Here is a 25,329-nt window from a genome sequence, read left to right as displayed (position 1 = left end):
CCTTTATGCTGTGCTGACCATTTGGCAGTAATTCCAGGGTTTTACAGTTTCCAGTGCCACCTGTTGAAAGGTCAAATATGTCACATCTGAATACATACTGCAAGAAAAAACAGGTATCGCTATCTTCATTTTGCAAAAGAATAGATATATGTCTAAAAAGGATATGGAGATTGACTAATGAATATGACAAACCAGTCACAGAATCAAATTCTCACTCCACAATACAAATTTGTTTGCTGATTAATCCACCATGTAACTGATTTTAAAATAATTTTTCCTCATTCGTATGACAAAAGAGACAGAAATGGCCCAATCTTAGTGCAATAAGGAATAGTCTCCTTGCTTATGATGCTTTCTTTCCTACACTGACTCCCCATTGTTTTTTTTTTCTTTTTCTTAAATCTCTCATCTTCAAGCTCAGAGAGATTGAAATGAAACATAGAAAAATTCCCTGAAGATTAGACTCCCCAGAGGCAAACTGAATTACTATCTAAAAGTCTCAATAAAGCCTGCCTCTGCTGACAGACTTTTATCCTCAGCATAGCAAAACCTAATTCCCAGCTGAACTCTACAGTTTTAGGCTCTATTCAAAGGGAGAGAAACTGACCATATAAAACTAAGTGGAAACTGGGCTACCAATAGCAAAATTGAATGCCATCCTATTTAACCCGTATCTTGCTAGCTCTAAAATCCAACAATTCATCTTACAATGTAATTCATAAATGAAAAGGAAAGCTACGTACATCCATACACTAAATTACTAGAGTAGCTATAGAACAATATAAAAAATGCAAGTGAAATGAAGACCGACTTCTACATTCAAAGCCGTGTGACAGACAGTGCTTGGTGATACAAAACATAAGGCCTGACCTCTCTGTTCACAAAGCTTGTGATCCAGAGATACAAGACTGACACAAAAATCTAAGGACACTTTGAGACTTTCTGGGCCTTGGTTCCTTCAATTGGACATTGAGGTTATCTACTAGATGAACTTTAGGGACCTTGGCAAGGTGGACCTTCTATAAATCTAAAAGAATAGTATAAAAATTGGCCAGCCACTTAACAAATTTGTAGTATCATGAAATAGAATAGAGTGCTAGACTTGCAGTGGAATCCAGCCACAGACACTTACTAATTCTGTGAGCCTCTATAATTCACTTAACATCTCTCATCCTCAGCTTCCTCATCTGTAAAATGGGGAAAATAATGGCATCTATTTCTTAGAGTTGTAATGAGGATCAAATGAGATGTTATATGTAAAGTACACTGCAGAACATAAGTTGTTATGTAAATGCAAGCTGTCATCATCATTGGGAGCCTGGAGCTTCTTTCACCTTACCTTTATAGCATAATGAGTAGAATTCTGGGCTTAGGAAGCAGCAATATCAGAGTTTGAATTCTACCTCTTACATGATCCATGTGATCTTGGGCAATTCAATCAATTTCTCTGAGGCATAGTTTTTTTTTTTAATCTGTAAAATGGGAATAATAATAGAACCTACCAAAAGAGTCTATTTTGAGGCTTAACTGAAGTATTGATTGTACAGTATTTTGCAGTCTTTAAGGCACTATATAAATATGGGCTATGATTTTTTCATTAATTTCTCTGCATGTAATTCTGATTATGACATTTGGTAAACTACTTTTTGAAATCACTTTGTAATGCCTTATAAATTTATAAGAAAATAAATGAGTTTGGTCTTTAGTATTTGAGGATATATCTTTTAATGAAACTAAATACTGAGCAATGATTTTGGTCACCCTGATACCCAGCTGAAATTTTTTTTTATTTCATGTGTCTGTAGCAATAATTCAGCCTTCAATGACTGGCCTCCTAGGTGCCTGGAGATCAACACACCCGAACTCACAGAGCTTATTGGGTCCATTTGCTTTGAGCTCTTGTGTGTGGCTCTGGTCCAGGACTTCTTGGCAGCCAAAGCAGAGGTAGTAGGAGTCAGCAAAAAACATGAGGTCACCATCTAGCCAAGCATCTGCACTGGATTTCTGCCACAGGGTCCTGCCTTGATTACAGGCTGGGAAAGTTCCCAGAATTCAATGTTTAGAGGACCTGAATATGGCTTTGAACCCAGAGGATATGAGATAGCACAGCTGCAACACAATTACATTTCACTCAGATTTAAAGGATGAATGCTTTCAGTCTTGTGGAGACCATTCACTACTCACTTATGGCCAGTGTGAAGCTACAAGTATGACGAGGTGAAACTTCATTGGCCTCTGTAAATCACATATCTCATCTAGCTCCAACAAAGATGTCTCCTTAGAACTTACTTAGGCATTCTGCACTGTATTACAGCTTGTTGGCTTGACAGTTCTGTGAAATTGTCCTTTAGCTATTTTATGTAGGCGTGGTTTTTCCTCTCTAAGCATTTTGTAAAATCTTTGGAATTAGAAACTTTTGGATTATGGAGGGATTCTAGAAATCATCTAACCCAACCAATTCATTTTGGAAGGAAACTGAGGCCTAGAAAAATAAAGCCATGGAAAGGGGAAGAGCCAGGCTTGAAAAAAAGGTTTATCTAATACCTATTCCAGAGATTTCTACACTTTATCATATAAATCCCAGAGATAGGGAAGAATACCTTTAAAAATATTCCTCCCTTCTGATTCTTCCCCAATTGTGCAAAAAATAGTAACAACCAAACACTTCTATATGGACAGAGGGTTCTGGATGCATATGGACAGAGGGTTCTGGATGCATTTATTAAATGCACCATTGAATTAGTAGCTCAGACTGCAGGGGAAAATCAGTGAGAATGTATGAGGATATAATACCTTCCCTAATTTCTCTCTTAGACGTAGATGAGCTCTCAGGATACCCTAATAAACATGATATATAGAAAAAACCTGAGGGCCAATCTTCTTCAGCAGCCAGGACCCCCCAGTAAATTGACTGTTTCATGAATTCCCACAAATCCCTCCCACCTGACACAGATCCACACAGATAATGGTGGTGATGGAAAGGAACCAAATCATTTCAGGTACTCAGAAGTCCCAACCAGCCTGCACTAAAAGAAGATCCACAAAGTTGATCCCTGGGGAAATATGTAGATTTACAATAGAGCAAAGTGATCTGTTCACCAGAAAAGCCACATGAGAGTCCTTGTAATAGAAGGAATTAAAGGTTAAGTTTCCCTAACATTGCAGCCCTCATTGATATGGTTCTTCAACCCTCCTCAAAAGTCTACAGAGGAGGATAAGGTCCTTTGAATCATTCTAATGGTCTTTTTTGTTGGCTTCTTAACTGCTGCCTATTAGAATTTCTGAATGGGATGTCTATCTTCCCTACAAAGTGACTTCAGGTAAAGGGCATGGCTCATTTGGGGTACACAGATGCCATGACTAAGTATCCTAAGGCTTCTTTGGAAACAAAGAGAGTATTATAGCTCTCTTCATTGTCAAGCAATTGTTTTTATATTATTAACTTGCAATTATAAATTGCCAGAAGAAATAGAAATTATAAGCACATTAAGAAATATTAATAAAAACTAAATTTTAAATAACTCAGTCCACAAACATTATTAACCACCCACTACATTTCAGGCACTACACTAAGGGCAGGTGATAAAAAAAAGCAAAAGATAATACATGTTCTAAATGAACTCAGTTTTATGGAGGGTATAACATGCAAATAACTACGTTCAGGCATGCTATATACAGGATAAATTGGAGATAACCAATAAAGGGAAGACACAAGTATTAAGGTGGGTTGGGAAATATTTCCTGTAGAAAGTAGGGTTTTTGCTGGGACTTGAAGCAGTCCAGCAACACTGGGAGGCAGAGATGGGGAGCAAGACAATCTCAAACACATGTGACAGCTAGTGAATATGCCTGGAGTCAGGAGATTGAGATGATTGTGTGAGGAACAGCAAGGAGCCCAGTGATACTGTATCATAGAGTGTGTGTGTGTGTGGGGGGGGTGATTGAAGGTCTACCAAAACTGGAAAGGGGCAGATTATGAAGGGATTTGAACACCAGAGAATTTTATATTTGATTCTAGAGATGATAAGGATCCACTGGAGTTTGTTGAGTATGGAGGAAGAGTCACATGTTCAATCTTGTTAAGGAAGATAATTGTGGCAGCTGAGTTTAAGACAGAATGGAATGGAATGGGGGGGGGGGGGAGGCAGGGAGACCAGCCAACAGGCTATTGTAATACTTCAGGTGTGAGGTGCCTTGGGCTTGCACCATGGTAGTGGCAGCTTCAGAGGAGAGGGGAGAGACTATGTAATATATTTGATAAGAGCTGGCCTTAATACCAGTAAGATAAGGGTTCAAGACCCACCTTCATAGATGTTGTATGAATAATTGAGGCAAGTCAATTAATGCCTCAGTGCTCCAGGCAATTCTTTAAAATTAGAAGTTGCAAGAAAATGTTGATCTGCATTACAAGAGGGTGTTTGCTTATCAGAAAGCCCCCTACACCAAATGAAATCACAGGTCCAATTCTTATCCTTATAAAGAATGTCATATATAATACCTTATAACATTATAACTAGAAAGACTTTTCAATTATGTGTATCAATGATCTACTGTATAGTGAGTGTAAGGGCTTTTTCCACAAATACAAATTTCAATCTATCTATAACTTCTTGTCTCAGAAGGGAATCTGAGGTTCAGAGGAGTTTTAATTTTCCTTTGGTCCCACTTCAAGAAAGTCCAAAATGGGATTCAAATCCATCTCCCTAACTCCATGTCAAGAAATATTCCCACTACAAAATACTGGCTTTCATTTGGCATAGGGACAAAGATTGAAATAAGGATCGGAAGTGGATCTGTGATTTCACTGGTATAGGGCAATCCACCATGAAAAAATTCCCTTTCTCAAACTAGACGGGCATCTTCTCTTTAATGTAGAGTCTTAGAAAGTCACTAAAGGAACTGAGAAGTTAAGGGACTTGTGTAGGATCACATAACCAGTATGTGTCAGTGGAGGTTCTATTAAGCTTTTTTTTATTAATCTTTTTTGATGCTTGTGGCCAAGATCTGCATACATATTTCCAATGTCATCACTTCTACTCTTTATTTAAATTTTAAAAGAAAAACATAATTCAACTACCATTGAGAAAGTATTTTTTTTGTGAGTCACTTTGCTAACTCTTTGGGCACAAAGATGGGAAATAAGACTAGTAATGACAAAAAGAGCTTGCAATCTAATAGGGATAATATAACATGTACACAAATATGTATTATGTGAAATGTGATAGAAATAACAGATAGATTCAGATGAAATGTGCTAGGAAATTTTAAGTAGGGAAAATTCACACAGTACTGTAAGGATCCCAGAAGTACTCATGAAGGAAGAGGTTTCACCTAAATTGGGCCATGAAAAAAGTTATATCAGTAGATATATGCTCTAATCTGGGGGGAGGAGGACATCCCAAGGAGATACACAGATAGCAGAGTAAAGAAACAGATTGTTTTCCCTGAAAGAGAAAGTGAATGGAGTAATTTGAAGAAAAAAAAAAAGCCCAGAAAGGCAGGCTAGAGTGACTTTGTGGATGCCTTGAACAGCAAGTTAAGGAATTTGTATTTCATCCTATAGGAAAAAGGATATAACTCAAAGTGTTTTAGTGGGGGTTATAATTTTATCAGATGTGCTTCAGAAGAATTATTTTGGCAGAAATAAAAAAAGAGAAGTAATGTCTATCTGACTAAAATTCAACAGGAAGAATTAGTCCTGGGAGGACTAAGAATCTCCTAAAATTAAAGTTCTGAATATAGAAAGACAAAGAATTCCAAAGAGGAAGGAAACAGGAGAGGTGTCTGAAGAGCTCAATGTGGATGCACAGAGAAACTGTCAACCAACTTAGGTAATAAATTGTTATGTGTGCAAGACAAAAGCTGGGATATGTAGAGGATAGTGAATATTGACTAGTGTTATGACCCTATAAAAATAGTGTCAGGGGGCTAGGCTCTTAAAGAACTAGAGTGGCAATTAAAACTCATATATTAAAACAGTTTTTTTAATATGTTGGAGAAAAAGAGAAAAATCTAGGACAAAATAGGATTGCTATTCATAAAGGAATGGGTGGTGACAATGAATGCCATAGATAAAATACAAATATTTAACTCCTATGATTCTGTTTTCTCTATCAAGACAAGAAAAATGTCTATTAATGTGTTGCTGCCCAAGATGGAAAAAATTTAAATCATCACCTATTTCTCCTTGATGAATTCAAGTCACCAAGCTCAGACGAACTACATCCCAAAGAGCTGAAAGAAAGAACAAGTATGATCTTTGATGTAAAAGATGTCCCAAAAGTCTTAGCACAGTTTTATATTTTGATACGTAAAATTATACTAAGACATTTGGAACAATCCGCATTTACAAGAAGAAAGTTCTTCAGGATTAGACAGGAGCAAATATTGTTTTGGCTATTAAAAAAAGATAACAAAATGCCATCAATAATCTATATCAGTGAATTTGACTTAAACTTCTTACAAAAATTTTTTAATGTGTTGCTAATGGGGTGGTTAGTGAATAAATAGAAAAAAAAACAGTGATTACGAGAAGCTAGAATGACAAATCAGAAATAGCTAAACTCATACCCTACTGCAGAACATAATGTGCTTGAGGAAGGAATCCTGATTTGACAAGAGAAGTTGGTAAAAAATGAAAAAGCATCAAGCAGAAGTAAGTTTAGAGTAGCACTTTATACTATATATCACAAAAAACTTTTTGAATCTATATTCCACTTGGATATAAGAGGTCACATCAAAGAAAAGATTAAAGGAGAACAGATGGAGATACCTTTAATAATTCTGGCTGGGGAAACCAAGAATCCCTGACCAAATGAAGGATAGTGTAAATCATTAAAAGAGAGAAATAGAAACAGAAAACACTTGAAAAATCAAGAAAACTAGCATTAAAATGTAAGCTGACAGTTGGAAAGAAGATGGGGAAACTATCAAATATCAGTTAAAAACTGGATATATCTGCAGAGGATTTGCCGTGTTTTCAAGGGAAGTACAAATTATTAAGAATTATTGAAAGATTGTTCCAAGTCTATCATTATGAGAAAAATACTAACTAAAACAACTGTAAAGATCCACCTCACATACGGAAAATGGTAAAGCAAGAAAAAAATTAGAAATAGTCTAATGTTGAAGATGCTATGGAAAGTCAGGCCCATAAATCCATTGTGGGTTATATGAATTGATATAGCCATTCAGCAAAATAATTTGGAATTATGAAGGAAAAGTCAACAAATTGTTTCCTTTAACTTATAATTTCTACTGCAGGATATATAGTCCAAGGAGGTCAAGGACAAAAATAAATGCCACATATAATGCCAAAATATTCATAGCAACATTTTTATAATGGTAAAAGGAAATGTAGTGAGCATCCATTAATGGGGAATAGTCAAACAAATTGCAATATATCAATGCAATATAAGAAATAACAAATACAGACATGATGAATTATGAAAGACTTTTATTTTTTAAAATGTTTTAATTTATTTTTAGCTTTTAACATTCACTTCCTCAAGATTTTGAGTTCCAAATTTTCCCTCCATCTCATCCGTTCCCCCACCCCAAGATGGCATGCATTCTGTATACCACTTCCTCTAATCTGCCCTCCCTTGTATCTCTCCTCCCTTCTCTTATCCCCTACCCCTTCTATTTTCTTGTAGGGCAGGATATATGTCAATACCGCATTTCCTGTATTTCTTATTTCCCAGCTGCATGTGAAAACAATTTTTTTAACGTGTGTTTTTAAAACTTTGGGTAACAACTTTTCTCCCTTCCTCTCCCCCCGCCAATTTCATTGAAAAGGCAAGCCACTAGATACAGATTATATGCATGCAAAACAATTCCATAGTAGTCATGTTGTGAAAAACTAAGTATTTTTCTCTTCATCCTATCCTGTCCCCCATTTATTCTGTTCTCTCTTTTGACCCTGTCCCTCCTCAGAAGTGTTTGCTTCTGATTATCCCCTCCCCCAATCTGCCCTCCCCTCTATCAACACCTTGCTTTCTTGTCCCCTTTCACCCTTATTTTCCTGCAGGGTAAGATAGATTTCCATACCCCATTGTGTATGTTATTCCCCCCTTAAGCCAAATTCTATGAGAATAAGATTCACTCATTCCCTCTCACTTTCCTCCATTCCTCCTCCACTGTAAAAGCCTTTTCTTGTCTGTGTCATGTGAGATAATTTACCACATTCTACTTCTCCCTTTCTCCTTCTCCCAGTATAATCCTCTCTCACCCCTTAATTTTATTTTCCAGATATCACCCTTTCATCTTCAACTCACCCTGTGCCCTCTATCTATCTATCTATCTATCTATCTATCTATCTATCTATCTATCTATCTATCTATCTGTCTATACATACATACATACATACATACATATAATTTTTCCCTCCCACTACCCTAATTCTGACAAAGGACTCATGAGTTACAAATATCATCTTTTCATGCAGGAATGTAAACAATTCAACCTTAATAATTCTCTTATGATTTCTCTTTCCTGTTTACCTCTTCATGTTTCACTTGAGTCTTGTATTTGAAAGTCAAATTTTCTACTCAGCTCTGGTCTTTTCATCAAGAATGCTTAAAAGTCCCCTATTTCAGTGAATGACCATTTTTTACCCTAAAGGATTATACTCAGTTTTGCTGGGTAGGTGATTCTTGGCTTTAATCCAATCTCCTTTGCCCTCTGGAATATTATATTTCAAGCTGTCTGGTCCCTTAATGTAGAAACTGCTAAATCTTGTATTATCCTGAATGTGTTTCTACAATACTTGAATTGTTTCTTTCTGGCTGTTTGCAATATTTTCTCCTTGACCTGGGAATTCTGGAATTTGGTTACAATATTCCTAGGAGGTTTCCTTTGGGGATCTCTTTCAGGAGGTGATCGGTGGATTCTTTCAATTTCTACTTTGCCCTCTGGTTCTAAAATATCAGGGCAGTTTTCCTTGATAATTTCTTGAAAGATGGTGTCTTGGCTCTTTTTGATCATGATTTTCAGATAGTCCAATAATCTTTGAATTCTCTCTCCTGGATCTATTTTGCAGGTCAATTGTTTTTTTCTAATGAGATACTTCACATTCTCTTCTATTTTTTCATTCTTTTGAATTTGTTTTACAGTGTCTTGATTTCTCATAAAGTCATTAGCTTCCAATTGCTCCATTCCATTTTTTTAAGGAAGTATTTTCTTCAGTAAGCTTTTGGACTTCCTTTTCCATTTGGTCAATTTTGCTCTTTAGACCATTCTTCTCCTCATTGGCTTTTTGGATTTCTTTTGCCATTTGGTTTAAGCTATTTTTTAAGGTCTTATTTTCTTCAGAGTTTTTTTGGCCTCCTTTAGCAAGCTGTTGACTTGTTTTTCATGATTTTCTTGTATCACTCCCATTTCTCTTCCCAGTTTTTCCTCTACTTCTCTTACTTGCTTCTCAAAATCCTTTTTGAGCTCTTCCATGGCCTGGGACCAATTCATATTTTTCTTGGAGGCTTTGGATGTAGGAGCTTTGACTTTGTTATCTTCTTTTGGTTGCATGTTTTGATTTTCTTTGTCACCAAAGTTAGATTCTATAGTCTGACTCTTTTGTGCTGCTTGCTCATGATCCCAGCCAATTACTTGAGTTATAAACTCTTTGTTAAGGTGGGAGTCTGTTTCCAGTGTGGAGAATGTACTGTCCCAAACTTCAGGGGTTTTGTGCAGCTGTTTTCAGAGATACTTCTAGAGACCTATAAATTTTCAGTTATTCCAGGGTGCTATGATCAAGGGCCAGGTGTTTACTCCTTTCCTGGCCTGTGCTCTGGTCTATGAGTAATCACAAGCATTTTTTTCTGTCTTGAAACTGTGAGGAGGATTTACTCTTCATTGCCACTACAAGCTCCATCACGCCAGTTCTCCTTCTCACCCCAGGACCACCCCCAGAACTGTGACCCAGATCCAAGCACAGGCAAAGCAAGAGAATCTTGCACTAGCAAAGAGATCTCTGCAATCCCTCTCTGATTAGCCACTCAATTCCCCCTTAATCTGTTGGCCAGAAGCTCAGGAGTCAGCTGCCACCCCAGGCCCAGGCTTGGGGACCGGATCTGAGACCACTGTACTTCTCTCTCTTTCTCTCACTGCAGACACAGACTTGTCCCACTGACCTTCTAAGTTGTCTTTGGCATTCATGGGTTGAGAAGTCTGGAAACTTCCCCAGCTGCTGGCGATTCAGTCTTCTGAGGCCTGCTCCAGGTTTGCTGAGGCGTGCGCACCCATGCCAAACTGCACTCCTTTCCCAGCCTGGCACGATATACCTTACCAATCAAACATCCAGGTTGTCTTGGGTGGAAATTTGTTTCACTGTTTTTTTGTGGGTTCTGCTGCTTTAGAATGTGTTTAGAGCCATTTTTATAGGTATTTGGAGGGTCTTAGGGGAAAACTCAAGCAAGTCACTGCTTTTACTCTGCCATCTTGGCTCCACCCCTCTGAAAGACTTTCATGAAACTGATGAAAAGCTAAGTAAGCCGAACCAGAAGAAATAAGATATGAAATGACTAAAAAATTTTTAATTACAAAAATGAAACCAAATGCTGTGTAATCATAATGACAAGTCTTGGCTCTTGAGGATATATAAGATGATATACTACTGTCTTTTCCCTGGAAAAGTGGTGGACTATGGTTGTAGAATGGTTCATATGTCCCCAAAGTGATTGTTATGTGGGTAGGTTTTGATTAACTTGTTTTTTTTCTTTAATAAGGAAGGAATCACTGGGTGGTAACAAAAGGGAAAGCTGAGGAATATATCCAGAAATGGCATCCAAAAACTGGTTTGAAGCCTGCAGGATTTTATCAATAATGGATCATGTCAGACTTCATTTTTGGCAGAGTTATCAGTTGGATAGATAATGGGAATGGTCAAGTTGAGTTTACCTAGATTTTAGCAATGAATCTCATAAAACCTCACTTACTGTTTCTGGAGACTAAAGGAAAAGATGTGGATTCAGTGATAATAGTCAATCAGCCAGCAAACTCTTACTAAGCACTGTGCTCAGTGCTAGGGATATAAAGACAAAGATAACCCCTGCCCTCCAAGAGCTCACATTCTAATAAGGGAGAAAATAAGCAAAGAACTAAGGCCATAAAAGTGATAAACGGTGCAAAGGGAAGGTAATCTTAGAGGGAGGTAGAGTTAGGTGGATATGGAACTGTTTGCATGGTGGTGCTCAAAGAGTAATCATGAATTAATCGATCTCAGCTTCAAAGCCATTCTCCAGGGGAATGCTCCAGGAATGTTTTTTTCTCTTTCTCTGAGCTATTTAACAGTTATATAATTAAATTTAAAAAACACATATATAGGATTCTTCTCAAATTTGCATCTGACACAAGGCTGGGGGAGATAAATAAAACACTAGATAACAAAGTCAGTATCCAGAAAGATCTTAACAGCATAACATGGAATAAATCTAAAATGCTGAGATTTAACGCATTATTCTTTTTCTGTTTTGTATTTATATCCCCAGTATCTTACACAGTGCTTAGCACATTGTGTTGAATATTTTTTCATTCATTATTTCATTTCATAGGGTTAAATGCAAAGTCTTAGATTTGTGTTAAAAATAAAATTTTATAATTCCATGATGGAGGACTTGTGGCTAGGCAGCAGTTCGTCTAAAAAAGTTGTTAGGGGCTGGAGTAGTATGGAATAAACTGAAATTTACAGTCTGGATTGTAAATTCTATAATGAAGTCAGCTAGATGGCTAAGTGGATAGAGCACTGGGCCTGGAGTTAGGAAGACCTGAGTTCAAATCTAGCCTCAGACACTCACTGTGTGATCCTGGGCAAGTCACTTTGTTTGCATTAATCCACTGGAGAAGGAAATGACCAATCACTTCAGTATCTTTGCCAAGAAAACCCCATGGGCACTGTGGTCCTTGGTTCACAAAGAGTCAGACACAACTGAATGACTGAACAACAAATTCAATGAGCAACAGTGTTGTATGGCAGCCAAGAAAACTAAGGCAATTTTAAGCTTCATTGAGACAAGTAAAATTCTCAGGACCAGGGCAGCTGTGATCTCCAATGTATTCTAGACCCATGAGATGACAATTGCAACATGGTATTTTAGAAAATGCATTGATAGGTTGGACAGCATCCCAAGTAGGATAACTGAACTCCGTAGGATAGGTGAACTCCACGTCATGAAATATGTCCTTGGTTGAAGCAGTGTGGGTATTAAATATGTGTTGGTGGACAGCTCACACAGAGAGAAGAGAAGGTGCATGTGTCTGTTTTCTTCAAGTAGGTGAAGTGATATCATATATAAGAGGGATTAAGGCTTGTTCTACTCAGAAGCAGAAGGCAGAGCTAGGAGTAATGGGTAGATGTTACTGAGATGTTGCTTTAAGTTTAATTGGAGGAAAATATTTCTGAAAATTAGAGCTTACCCAAAGACAAATTGGCCATGTCAGGAGGAAGTATGTCCACTTTCATTTGAGTTCTGAGGCAAATGACTACTGGCCAGTTAAGTGGTTGAAAGAATTCTGGTTCACAGATGAGTCTCATTAGATGGCCTCTGTGGCCCCTTCATACTCTGATACTCTATGATTCTGTTTGTAAACAAGGATTGGAATAGATGGGAAGAGACTAAGAGTTGGGGGAGGCCTTTACAATAAAATATTAAACATGGTACTTCTCATGTAGCATACAGCACATATCTTCTCTCGCAGATACTTGTCTAATACTCTATACTACATTGTAGGTATTTGAGGGAAGAGATGACTTTCTAGTATTTTAAAATGAACTTTTCTTCTGTCAGAGCACCTTCATAGAAAGCTGGGAACATAACAAGCCCTCAGTAAAAAGCTTTTGGGAATGAATTATCCAGAATTCATTATAGTTTCTTTTTTAAAGGTTTTTTTTTTGGGGGGGGTTGTTTGTTTGTTTGTTTTGTGAGGCAATCGGGATTAAATGACCTGCCCATGGTCACACAGCTAATACGTGTCAAGTGTTTGGACTAAGGCCAGATTTGAACTCAGGCCCTCCTGACTTCAGGGCCAGTGCTCTATCCACTGCATCACCTAGCTGCCCAATATTTTTTAAAGTTTTGAAAGAGCCATGGTTATAGAAACAACTCCCCCACTGTAGCAAGCTATCCCATGTGAGGTCCTGTGGCATAATAATAATAATAACAATAATAATAATAATAATTATCATTATTATTATTATTATCATCATTATCATTATCATTAGCTAGTATCCATAATTCTTAGAATGAGATGCTCTGAACTTAACCAGACTGGTCCTTGGCCAACAGATATACAGTTCATTGCTGGGCATGTAATCAAAGCATTTCCATCTTAGTCAACCTACCAGAGACTAGGCTTTTGGCATTGCTTTCAAGAGCACAGACTCGCCTTCATGCCATGAGAAGACCTTGGAGGAGAACTGTAGCAGAGATCCTTATGTTTGCTGAAACACACCCACACCCACACACCTACACCCCCCCCACATACAAACACACAGCAAAGTTGAGAGTCTGGTCTACAGACTAGATTATACCATCCTCTCCCTCCACAACATCATCCACTAAAAGGGAAATAAAATTGATTTCTGCGTTTCCATCTATTCCAAAAGGCAACATACGTCACTCATTCTGGGGAGTAGGTGAACACACGAGCTGCCTTGTTCTCTGGAATATGACTTTACCACCAGGGCTTACTTGCATTTTGGTGAGTATTTGCTAGAACTGCCAAATCATTAAAAGTCTGAGCCATGCTGCCCACTTTCTTCCCAGTTCATTTTCTGGTCTACGCGATCTATGCATTAGATATTATTGTTGAGTCATTTTTCATTTGTGTCTGACTCTTTGTGACCCCATTTTGGGTTTTCTTGACAAAGATATTGGGTGGTTTGCTATTTCCTTCTCCAGCTCATTTTACAGATGAGGAACTGAGACAAACAGAGTTCAGTGACCTGGGCAGGGTCACACAGCTAGAAAGTGTCTGAGGTCAGATTTGAACTCAGGAAGATGAGTCTTCCTGATTCTAGGCCCAACACTCTATACACTGTGCCTCCTAGCTTCCCCAATGCCCTAGATACCAGCCCCCCCCCCCAATTTCTACTTTTCCTTTATTGTCTTCCCTCCTTAGAGTACAAGACCTTTGAGAGTAGAAATTATCTTGTTTTCTTGTTTTTGAATCTGGACAGTGCCTGAAATATAATAAATCCTTAATAAATGTTTTATAAGAGGGAAAAGGAAGGGGATAAGGATTGGTTTAGCACCTACTAGATGCCAAGCACTTTGCTAAATGTTTCATAAATGTCATTTCACTTGAGCATCGTAACAACCTGTCAGGACTCCCTCTCTTTTCATTCCTCTCCTTTTTTATTATTAGGAGATACTTTGTTTGCCTTAGCTATGGCCCAGCAAGCAAGACATGCCCTGAGCTGGGCATAACAACCGTACTTTGTGCTCACCCTCTGGATGAACTCTGCTACAGCTAAAGTACAGCATTTGCTCAAACCAACCCCCGGTGGTCTCTGAGCTTGGACAAGCACCTACGTGAACCATGTTCTGGTCACAAAGCTCTTCTACGAAGAGAATTGTTTTTGGTCACGACGCACACTTGCCTCATTGTTGCTGTTACACACCTCACTGCTGCGGTTACAACTCATTGCTTAGTTCCTTGTGAAGCCACAGTTATATCAATATCTATGATATCTATGATATCTATGTCTATCTATATATCTATATCTATATCTATCTATCTACACATATATGTGTATATATATATACACCTATGTATATATGTGTGTGTGTATATACATATATATGTATATATGTGTGTGTGTATACATATATGTATATATGTGTGTGTGTATATACATATATGTGTGTGTGTGTGTATCTCAAAGCTTAGCCTCACTGCCTTTGGGTCTCCTTGGTCTTAGAGGAGACCCCAGCATATGTGTCTAGTTTCCCTCCTTCTATGGAATAAAGAAGGCTTTTTGCCTACAACCTGTGAGCTCTTTTGGTATTTTATTTTATTTTTTCAGGGTTGACAGTGGATATAAGGCTTTTACTATAATCTCTGTGGCTCTTTGGTCAGAGTTGACAATTGGTGTAATAACCTCTGTGGCTCTTTGGTTTATTTTATATTATTTTTCAGAGTCGACAGTTGATGTATAACCTCTGAGGGCAGAATTAACAAACTCTATAAGGGAGATGCTATTATGATCACTATTACTTTGTTGAGGAAACTGAGGAAGACAGAGGCTAAGTGACTTACTCAAATTCACACATATAGTAAGTAGATGGGGTCAGATCCAAACTTAAATCTTCCTGACTCCTGACTCAGGGATCAATCCACTGTGCCACCTAGCTGCCTATATCTAGCTAGCGATCTGTCTGTCTATCTATCTATCTATCTATCTATCTATCTATCTATCTATCTATATCTATCCTAGATTTGTGATCTAATTGGTATATGGATTCCTAGATGGGAAAATGTCCTCTACCACTATAAGGATGTACCTTCACTAGAATTTTTAGCTTTGGATGCCTAGAGTCCTAATTAAGATATTAACTGACTTACCCAATGTCCCACAGTCAATGTGCATCAAAGGTGAGATTGAAACCCAGTATTGTTAGATCCCACATCATACTATCTTTTATAGATTGGTGTGTAGATTCATTGTCTCAAAGAAAAATAAGTGAACATTTCTCAGGTACAATCACTACTTACCTCTAGTCCAAAAAGATAAATTATGGCCAACATTATTGTTTTTATGTGTTTGTTGCCTACCTATGAGCAGATAGATGATTTAAAGAATTTTAAGCCTAACCTTAGTGAAATTGTGTACATCTACAAGCTCTAAGTCACTATAACCTCACTTACCTCCAGTAGATCCCTGGGCTGCCAAAACTTGGCCAATAATCCAAAGAACATCATTGACAATCTGTCATCTGTCCCAGGAAGAGGTCCCATTCATTCTCATCTTCTTCACAGTGAAAGTCTAGCAGATAATATTTTTGTTCTGATCCTATAAAAGCACAGGTCAGAGGGTTCACATGAGTCAAACCTCAGGTCTTCAAAGGAGGTCACTTTCATAACAGATAGAACATGGAGTATTAACGTTCCTCAATAAATCTTCACAATAGCAAATTCTTATAGATCATAGAGGTCAATCTCTCTCTCCAAGTTTTGCTCAAAATGAAGTCTATCTGATCTCTTACTTATTGGTTTCTCCTTTAATTTTACAGTTTACATTTTAGACAATCAATTGTACTATACCAGGGAAGCAGAAGAATGGAAGCTTAGATATTAGCACACCCCTCATAGTTCACATCCTACCTTCAGTCACAATTGAAAATGAGGCAAGGATGTCTTTCCTCTATGCACATTTTAGTACTATGATTCAATTTCATTCACTTGTCGTTTTCTGTTCCAGAGACACCCTGAAGTGGGTTAGCAGAGATTTATGTGTCAGAATGGAGGTGTATGCACAAGGATGCATGATAAAGTCAGTAGAGTTCTTCCCCGAACTGTCCTTCCTTGAGGGGAGAGCTATTTCAGTATTTCCATTTCAATACTTCTAGAATAATTTCCTATTTTGAGAATATAAATCTATTAATCCATTCACTTACTAAGTTCCAACTATGTGCCAGGCGATAGGTAAATCACTAAAGGTGAAAAAGACAAAAATGAAACATTTCCTGCCCTCAGGAAACTTTTACATTTACATATAGTGCCCTGTAAATTCTTTTAAAATGATTCATTCATTACAATGGTTGAAGGAAGTCACGAGGAAGTTATGAAGATTAAAAATATATCAATAAAATACTAATCAAAAGAAAGCAAATTTTTAGTGAGAATGTTGTTAACTTAGTTATAAAAGAATCCATGGGCAACAATGAATTCCATGACAGGAAAGGAAACAGATATTCATTTCTGGGATATACAAGGCAACCATGCCATTAAAACACAAATGGGAATCCTGAAAGACTGAAGTGCTGAACAGGTAAGACAACTATTACACGTAGAATATATAAGCATATGTATTTGTGTCTAGATATGAATGCAGGGGGGTGGGAGAAGACGAAGGGCTTATAATCTAACTCATATAGCTAATGCCTAGTAAGCAGCTTCTTCTACTATTAATGTTTAACAATTTTTCTGCAAGTTATAATTTTAGCTGCTAGAGGACTAGGAGGTTAAGTGATTTGTCCAAGGTATGCTTGGACAGCTACCATGTAGCAGAACGAGACATCACCTCAGGTCTTCCTGATTGTGAGGCCAGCTCCCCATCCACTATACTACACTGTCTTTCGTACCAAATATATACAAAATAAATACAAGATAATTGGAGGGAGGGGATTAATTAGCCACTTGGGCATCAGGAAAAGCTTCATGAATAAGGGAGTACTTGAGCTGAGCTTTGAAAGAAATAATTTAAGGTTAAGATTAAAAAAACAGGCCTATAACAATGGAGAAATGTTATTTTGATCCACAAAATTTACTACTGCATGCATTTCTGTTTTGTGTATACACACACACACACACACACACACACACACACACTCATATATATATTACCATAGATTTAAAAAGATCCCAGAGTTCATCTACTCATAGGATCATTGATTTAGAGCTGATAGGGACATTAGAAATAACTTAGTGCAAGCCCTTCTTTTTGTAATGTATAAACTGAGGCACCAAAGATTATCTGAGTAGCACAAAGTCAGATAAGTAGTTTTTTATATAATTAGGATTTCACCCTGGGTCTCCAACCACCCAGGCCGGCAAGGTTTCCTCTACACCACACTGGCTACGTTTCAGAATGCGGAATGAGAAAAGACATTTCCTAAAACATTTTTTTTCTCTGAATACAGAAGAATGGAACTTTGTTAATATACTCCACTTAAAACTGATGTCCTTTTCACAAAGTATCACCTAAGCTACTCCTACCCTCTATAAAGTACATGTCTCTAATATTATACTCTGACAGTTTGAAAAATACAATGTTTCAAGGCACCCTAATTTTCTTGGTGTCAGTTTTGGGAAGTTAGTCAGTTACAAGTTAATGCCACACAAGTATGATATCAGGAAACGAGAATTTCATGAATTCAAATATATTATATTGTTTTCAATCTGAATTCAAAAGCCTGCTTTGTTGTATCAAACTAACATTGATTTATAGAAAGAAAATGCATATTGAAAGTAACGTGTATGCATGCCTGTATGAAAGGTTAATTCTAGCAGAAAAAAAGAGCAGGAGCACAAATCAGATATATGCCAAGTAGAGGCTAGCCTGAGAACAATGGCTATGACCATCCACCCCAATATGTCATTCCTATTCAGAATTTGATATGTTGATTCAAAGTGAAAGTGAGTATCTGAAATAAATAAGTGAATAGATTTTTGCCTAAATGTTTTCTGTCACAATCTCTTATGCTGCTTGAGCTGCCTCACAGTATATCCCAATGTGACAGGATAAAATAATGTGACATGTCAGATATGACACAGAGCCACAGAGTATACAAGACAGGCTTCACATATAGAATCATCATCTGTCTTTAGCAGGAATTCAGTCATTGAGGCTTCCCATCTCCAGTTTACATGGCATGGTTGCCTTGTATGTCCCAGAAATGAATGTCTGTTTCCTTTCCAATCATGAAATCCATTCTTACCCATGGATTCCTTTATAATAAAGTTAACAACATTCTCAATAAAAATTTGCTTTCTTTTGCTTAATGTTTTATTGAATTTTTTTAATCCTTAGAACTTCCACATGACTCCTTTCAACCATTCTAATGAATGAATCAATTTCAAAGCCTTTATTATGAACCAGGCAACAATAATAAATAATAATAATGATAACTAATATTTATGTAGTTCTTTAAAATTTGCATATATATATATATATATGGATCTCTATATAGATAGAAATATATTAATATATATGCATATCCTAATTTGATACTCATAATCCTCTTCAATTATTATTCCCATGTAACAGATCAGGTAATTGAAGCTGAGTGAGGATAAATGACTCATCCAGAGCTCCAAAGCCAATAAGGTCTGTGGCAAGATTTGAATTCAAAACTTTCTGACTCCAACTCTAGCATTATACAACAGAACTCTGTCTTGTAACAAAGAAAAACATTTCAACATGCACACATCAATATATTAGTCACGCCTAACACTGTATACCAAGTCTTACACTTAAAACCCACCATCTTTCTCCCACCAGGTAGGAGGTATGCTTTATCATTAGTCTTCTGACATGAATTAGTCTCTGTATTGATCAGAGTTCTCAAGTCTATCAGTCTTATTTTCCTATCCAAGAATTTCCTTACATATCAAATAGGTTCAATCATCCTTTAAAATCTTCCTCTGGTATCACAATATGGTTTGGAGGTGACTCTGGGTTCTTAAAGGCTGCATAGAAGCAATAGAATTGATAGGTCTTGCTAAATTGGAAAAGCTCCAAGCATTAACTGAGTGATGGACCCTTAGCAATAACATGGTCTAGTTATTTGCAAAATTCCAAGATGACTTTTTTCCCATGGGAGGTGGTGGTCACTATAGCTCCCAAAGAACAGATACTGGTGTATGGAAAGACTAAATTCTGAGTCACTGCAAAGAATCCACACCCTGTTAAAATCATAGGTATTAAGTACATTGCATCATACCACATCCAAAATCATAAGATAAATATCCCCATGTAAATAATCTTTGTATTTAATAAATTGTCTAACATTTTTAAAATATCTTCTGTACTTGGATTAGTACAGAATTAAGGAGAGCTGTGGAGTTACTGTCCATGATGCTCACACCAAAAGGCTCACATTTTATTCAGTGCCCTTACTGAGCTCAAATTTCAGAGTTTCATTAATTGAGTAAGATCACTACATTCTGAGAAACTCACCCTACTTTTGCCTCACTTCCAGATCAAGGAAGAGTGTGACTCAATTCCATCTCAAATGACAGTACACCATCCAAATGACAGTACAAAACATTCCAAACAGCAAATGTTTATGTATACACATATGTATATGGCATAAATATATGTGCTTGAAGGTTATGCATTTCTCTCTTTACTTGAGGCATTAAAATGTATTTTAACTTACAGCTGATCAAAGAAAGAAATTACAATCTTCAGAAATCTCAAAGGAAATTGTCCTTTTTCTTCCTATCAGTCTGTCTGGTCTTTGTGTGTGCATGCATGAGTGCACGCGTGCGTGTGTGTGTGTGTGTGTGTGTGTGATCTGTGTCTGTGTCTGTGTTTGTGTCCTTCTCTATCTCCCCACACACATACACACAGACAGCACACATACATTCCCTTCTTCTATATGACTTTCCTGGGGAAAGAATTATTGTCTACAGCCAATAGACTATGAAAGTTCTGGATCTGATGCTTTTCTGTGAAGCTTTTAAAGACGAATGAGTCTTGATGTGGTCAAATAAAAGCTTAGGCCCTTCTGCATCTATGGAAATCCCCAAAGGTATAAACAACTTTTAGGTAATTCTCAAGTCACAGAAATTCATGAAAAGAGCAATATTTTACATTTTTATCTCATCTTAATCATCTGTATTATATTTTCCTCACAACGGGACAGCTATTATTAGACACATTTTACAGGTGAGGAAACTGAACCTTTAAGAGGTAAGTGACTCACCCAAGGTTATTCTGCTAAAAAGTAGCAGATTGAGAATCAAAACTCAGATCTCTGGGCTTCTCACCTAATGCTATTTCTAGGACACTACTATACTGTCTCAAATCCACCCATGGATGGTCTGTTTCTCCTTTCAATAATCCCAGCACGAAATAGAAACATAATGGGTTAGCCATCTTATAATATTCTTTGTAAAAGAAAAAAAAAGAATTTTAGAAGGTATTTCATGATAGTGATGGCTTTCAGCACCAGAGCAGCATCCCTTCTATCAAAAATAAATAAATAAATAAATAAAATGAAGTCCACTCCTGCCTTTGGGGGAGGCCCAAAACAAAGTACTGCAGCCATATTTCTACATAGGAAGGAGTATATATTTCAATGGATTCATGATTTTATCAATGAAGGTATTCTTTCCACTGGTAACTACTCCAATCTGTCTGTGCCTTCTGATCTTGTACAATTCTTTTCCTTATCACCCTATATATTGTGAAGAAATTATGTACCCAAAGTGCTGGAGACTGTCCTCTGGGTTCTTTAATATTTCCAGGGCATCAATACAGCACTTGGGAGGTCTGTCCCTTTCTTTCATAAAAGTCGGCCAAATATAATGGCTGTTTATCAGTTCTCACTTTTCTTGACCTCTCTGCAGTCTTTGACTCTGTCGATCACTGTCTCTACCTGAGTGTGTTTGCTCACAACCTATCAAGGCAACTGTTGACTTGTTTAGGAGGAGCTTGCCAAATTATAGATCTTCTCTATTTTATTTGCTGCCACAGACTGCAATTATCTTGGCCAATTTTCCTATTACTTTATAGTGATACCGCAAAGCAAAATGACCAAGTGTCTCATAAAATTGTTTTTCTTGTTTCCTCTGGGAATAGGGTGTAGCCAACTGTTTTTGTCACCTTTCCTTCACAACAGATCCCTCAAGATATACATCCATTTTACTTTGACTCCATTTTGTCTTCTGATTTCATTGTGACTAAAATTGTCCCTCTCCATATGTTTCAGCTCCTCTAATAGGTTCGTGGTGAAGGGCTTCCAGGAATTTCTAGTTGATTGAGATAATTTTGCAGATAAGGCCTGGAGAAGTTAACTGGCATGCCCATTTTATACAAATGTAAAAGGTAGAAGAGCTGGAAATTCAAACCTAGATCCTCTGATATCAAAAGCTCACACTTTTTTTTTTTCTAGGCAATTAGAGTTAAGTGACTTGCCTGCCCAGGGTCACACAGCTAGTAAGTGTCAAGTGTTTGGTCTGAGGCCAGATTTGAACTCATGTCCTCCTGACTTCAGGGCCAGTGCTCTATCCACTGTGCCACCTAGCTGCCCCTGAATGCTTTCACTTTCTCTGCTGTCCCCTGCAACTAAGTGAGGCACTTCATGGGAGAGCGTGAAATGAAGAGACGTGGGCCAGGCGTTTCAGTGAAGACTGAGCTGTTTATTAATCTTAGGGATCAGTTTAAATAGTAAAGGCTAACAATCACCCCCAAGGCTTTCCCATGAGTCTTACATGACTAACCCCAGCCCTAATGTGCTACTTTAATTATATACACCTGCTTGTTATCAAGGTTCAATGATTGGTCAGAGTGTTCTAACACCTCCTGGGCACAGAATGTTACTCAAACACTCTGAGTAAGTGAGCCCTTAAGGGTAGGAGAAGGAAAGAGTCAAGCTATGGCCTAAATTCCTTATCCCACATTAGACTTCTCAGCCTGGCCCTCAACACTCTGCCAACTGCTTCCTAACTATGTATTTGTCCTTGAACAAAGATCTCAGGTGATGAGAACAATACTTAAATCAATGTTTAGAGATGGTCCAAGAATTTTTTTTTTGCTTTTTGGTGAGGCAATTTGGGTTAAGTGACTTGCCCAGGGTCACACAGCTAGTGTCAAGTGTCTGAGGCCAAATTTGAACTCAGATCCTCCTGACTCCAAAACCAGAGCTTTATGCACTGCACTACCTAGCTGCCCCGCCAAGAATATGTCTTACAGAGGACCCTTCTCACCACCCCCCTTCTCACAGTCTGTCACTGTCAGTATGGAAACACAAGGTTGCCCTTCCAGACAGAGTGCCAATTTATATTTTATTTTTATAAATATTTTCAAGGCCAAAGAGTCATTTTCTAGCCAGGCAAGTACTAATGATAAGCCTCTCTAACTTCTCTAGGCTAGTCCTGAGACAGCAGACACAGCTTGTCACCAATACCATACTTGAAGTGTTTATAGCTTGGTAGTCTCTGCCAGGGAATATTATTTATACCTGCTGCATAACCTTCAAGAATTCAGGGTCTCCTCTATACAGTGAACATTTAATGAAGTAGAACTTTTATTGGGGCTTCAGAGTTTAAAGAATTAATAGAATTTCACAACTAGCTGAGTCCTCAGAGATAGTCCAGTCCAACTGCCTCACTGATCAATAATATGCAAGAGAATGATAACAATTATATGTGTGTGTGTGTCTGTGTATTCATGTATACATGTATATATGTATGAACACATGAGTGAAAGCGATTTTATTGTTTGCTCTATATAAAGCACATAAGGGATAAATTAATGTTATACTAATAGTTTCTAAAGTTTTATACTTCAGGAAATAAGATATTTCCCAATAATGAAGGAATAATAAAGACCATGCAGGAAATGAGGATAACATGGTATAAAAGCTGAATTAAGAGAAATATATATGTATATATATATATATATATATATATATATATATATATATATATATATATGTGTGTGTGTGTGTGTGTGTGTATGTATGTATATATATGTATATATACATATATATATATATATAATATTATAGGAAATAAGAATTATATTAGTGTCAAGAATAAAATATCAATCCATCAGATCCATCAGAAACAAGATAAAAACACAGTACATAGAAACCTGTTTATTGTCATCCTCTATATTATTCATAGTACTTGTGCTCCTGAAAAACTGGAGAGTTAACATACCATGTTCCCAAATGTATTATTTGCTCATTTGTAGCATCCTATCTATTTGAACAGCTTTCTAGACAGGTATATGTTTTCCTGAAAGAAATCAATGTTCCTCTTTTTGCTTCCTACTGAGGATAAGAGCAGTAGAGCCTGAACATTTTTTGCTTAAACATGCTGTTTTCCATCTTGCATAGTTTCCCCGTGGTCTTTCAAAAATATTTAAATGATTGTCCCCATAAAGAAGGGCAAATAGTGAGGAAATTAGAAACTCAATGTTTATATTAAGCCTAACATAGAGTAGGTATTCATTAAATATGAAACAAGAACAGCAGATGAAAAAGATGTTATTTCAGAATTAATTCAATATTCTACCAGATTATATCCTTTAAAGGCAATACTTCTATTGATTGTAATACATATAAGACACTTTTATCGGGAAGTCAAGACAATGGGTGAAAGAGATAAAGGTTGAAATGAAAAATAATGTTCTTTCAGTGACAATGACATAAATCTCTCAGATAACAATCAAGCAAATAATGTAAAAAATATGTGAAACTAGAAATAAACAGAAAGATATGCTCTATCTAGATGTAGTCAGTAAAATGGAACCTCTTTGGTGCTATGGACTCATTTTCATTTTGTCTTTTTTGTCCGCAGCAACTAGTGTATATACATACATGCAGATGTACATACATTATATATACGCATACATTAGTATGCATGTTAGATTTTTAGAGGATATGGCTAATGTTAACACTAATATGTAGTTTATGGGGATGCATTATGTGGGGCCCATGTTAGTCAACAACAACAATAAACTTTATAGCTCTCTGTTACAGCTTATTCATTTTCATGTCAGGTACTAAGGCAATCAGAATCTGTTCTTAGGGCTGTCAATTATTATTATGCTTGCAATATCTTTCGTTAATTCATGAATTAGCTCTGAGACTCACCCTCAGTTTTTTTTTGTTTATTAAACTTTCTTCATACACTCCTCACTCCCTATGTATCTTTCTTTCTCTTCCTCTCTCCAAACATACATAGATTATTCATTCACTATGTATGTATGCATAAGTATATACATATATATACAAACATATATAAATACACATATATTTTCCCTTTAATATCCTATGTTTAAACATCAAGCTTATTAATTATGTTTATTACATTATAAAACTAATGTAACAAAAACATAAATAATTTTTACGTTGTGTCAGCTGTGAAAAATAATCATAGCAAATATAACCTGTAAACATCACTGATACTGTTGATAATATTTTCAATCTGGAATCATAGCCCCACCATTCAATGTTCCCAGAATGGCAAAATCTTACCAAAAATTCTCATCGCAATGTTTATTTGCAAGTTGAGGTAAATTCAATATCCTTTTGCGATTACCAAATTCTACTTATTCACCATATTTATCTGTTTACATCTGCTACCTTCCCCATCATTAGAACATAAGGAGCTTACCCCCAGTATCCTAGCACAGCTTTTTGGTCATAGTATGCACGTTCTGAACTTGAAATTCCAAACAGAACCAAGGAGTAGTCAATGGAACACACAGAAATTGCATGCAGAGGAAGGAACACTAAACATGAACTCATGAGTGAGACCTAAGTCCAAATTCCATCCCTGATACTTACTAGTCATGTCATCTTGGCCAAGTCATAAAATATTTTCTATACTTCTGTTTCTTCATCTGTAAAATAGGGATGATAATATTTATGACAT

General features: G+C 36.9%; 1 long non-coding RNA gene across 1 annotated transcript; it reads right to left on the bottom strand.

Moving 5' to 3' along the window:
* On the bottom strand, nt 1-25,038 carry LOC110210218 (uncharacterized). The gene is made up of 3 exons (XR_002325053.1): nt 24,930-25,038; nt 15,862-16,006; nt 1-60 (listed from the first exon to the last, which is right to left on the bottom strand). It is a non-coding gene; the product is annotated as an uncharacterized LOC110210218 (long non-coding RNA).
* Nucleotides 25,039-25,329: the final 291 nt, after the last annotated feature.

Source organism: Phascolarctos cinereus, unplaced genomic scaffold (genome assembly GCF_003287225.1).
Source record: "Phascolarctos cinereus isolate Bilbo 61053 unplaced genomic scaffold, phaCin_HiC Scaffold_7;HRSCAF=346, whole genome shotgun sequence".
Lineage (NCBI taxonomy): Eukaryota > Metazoa > Chordata > Mammalia > Diprotodontia > Phascolarctidae > Phascolarctos > Phascolarctos cinereus.
Note: the sequence above shows the minus strand (reverse complement) of the source record. Positions and strands in the feature narration are given on the sequence as shown.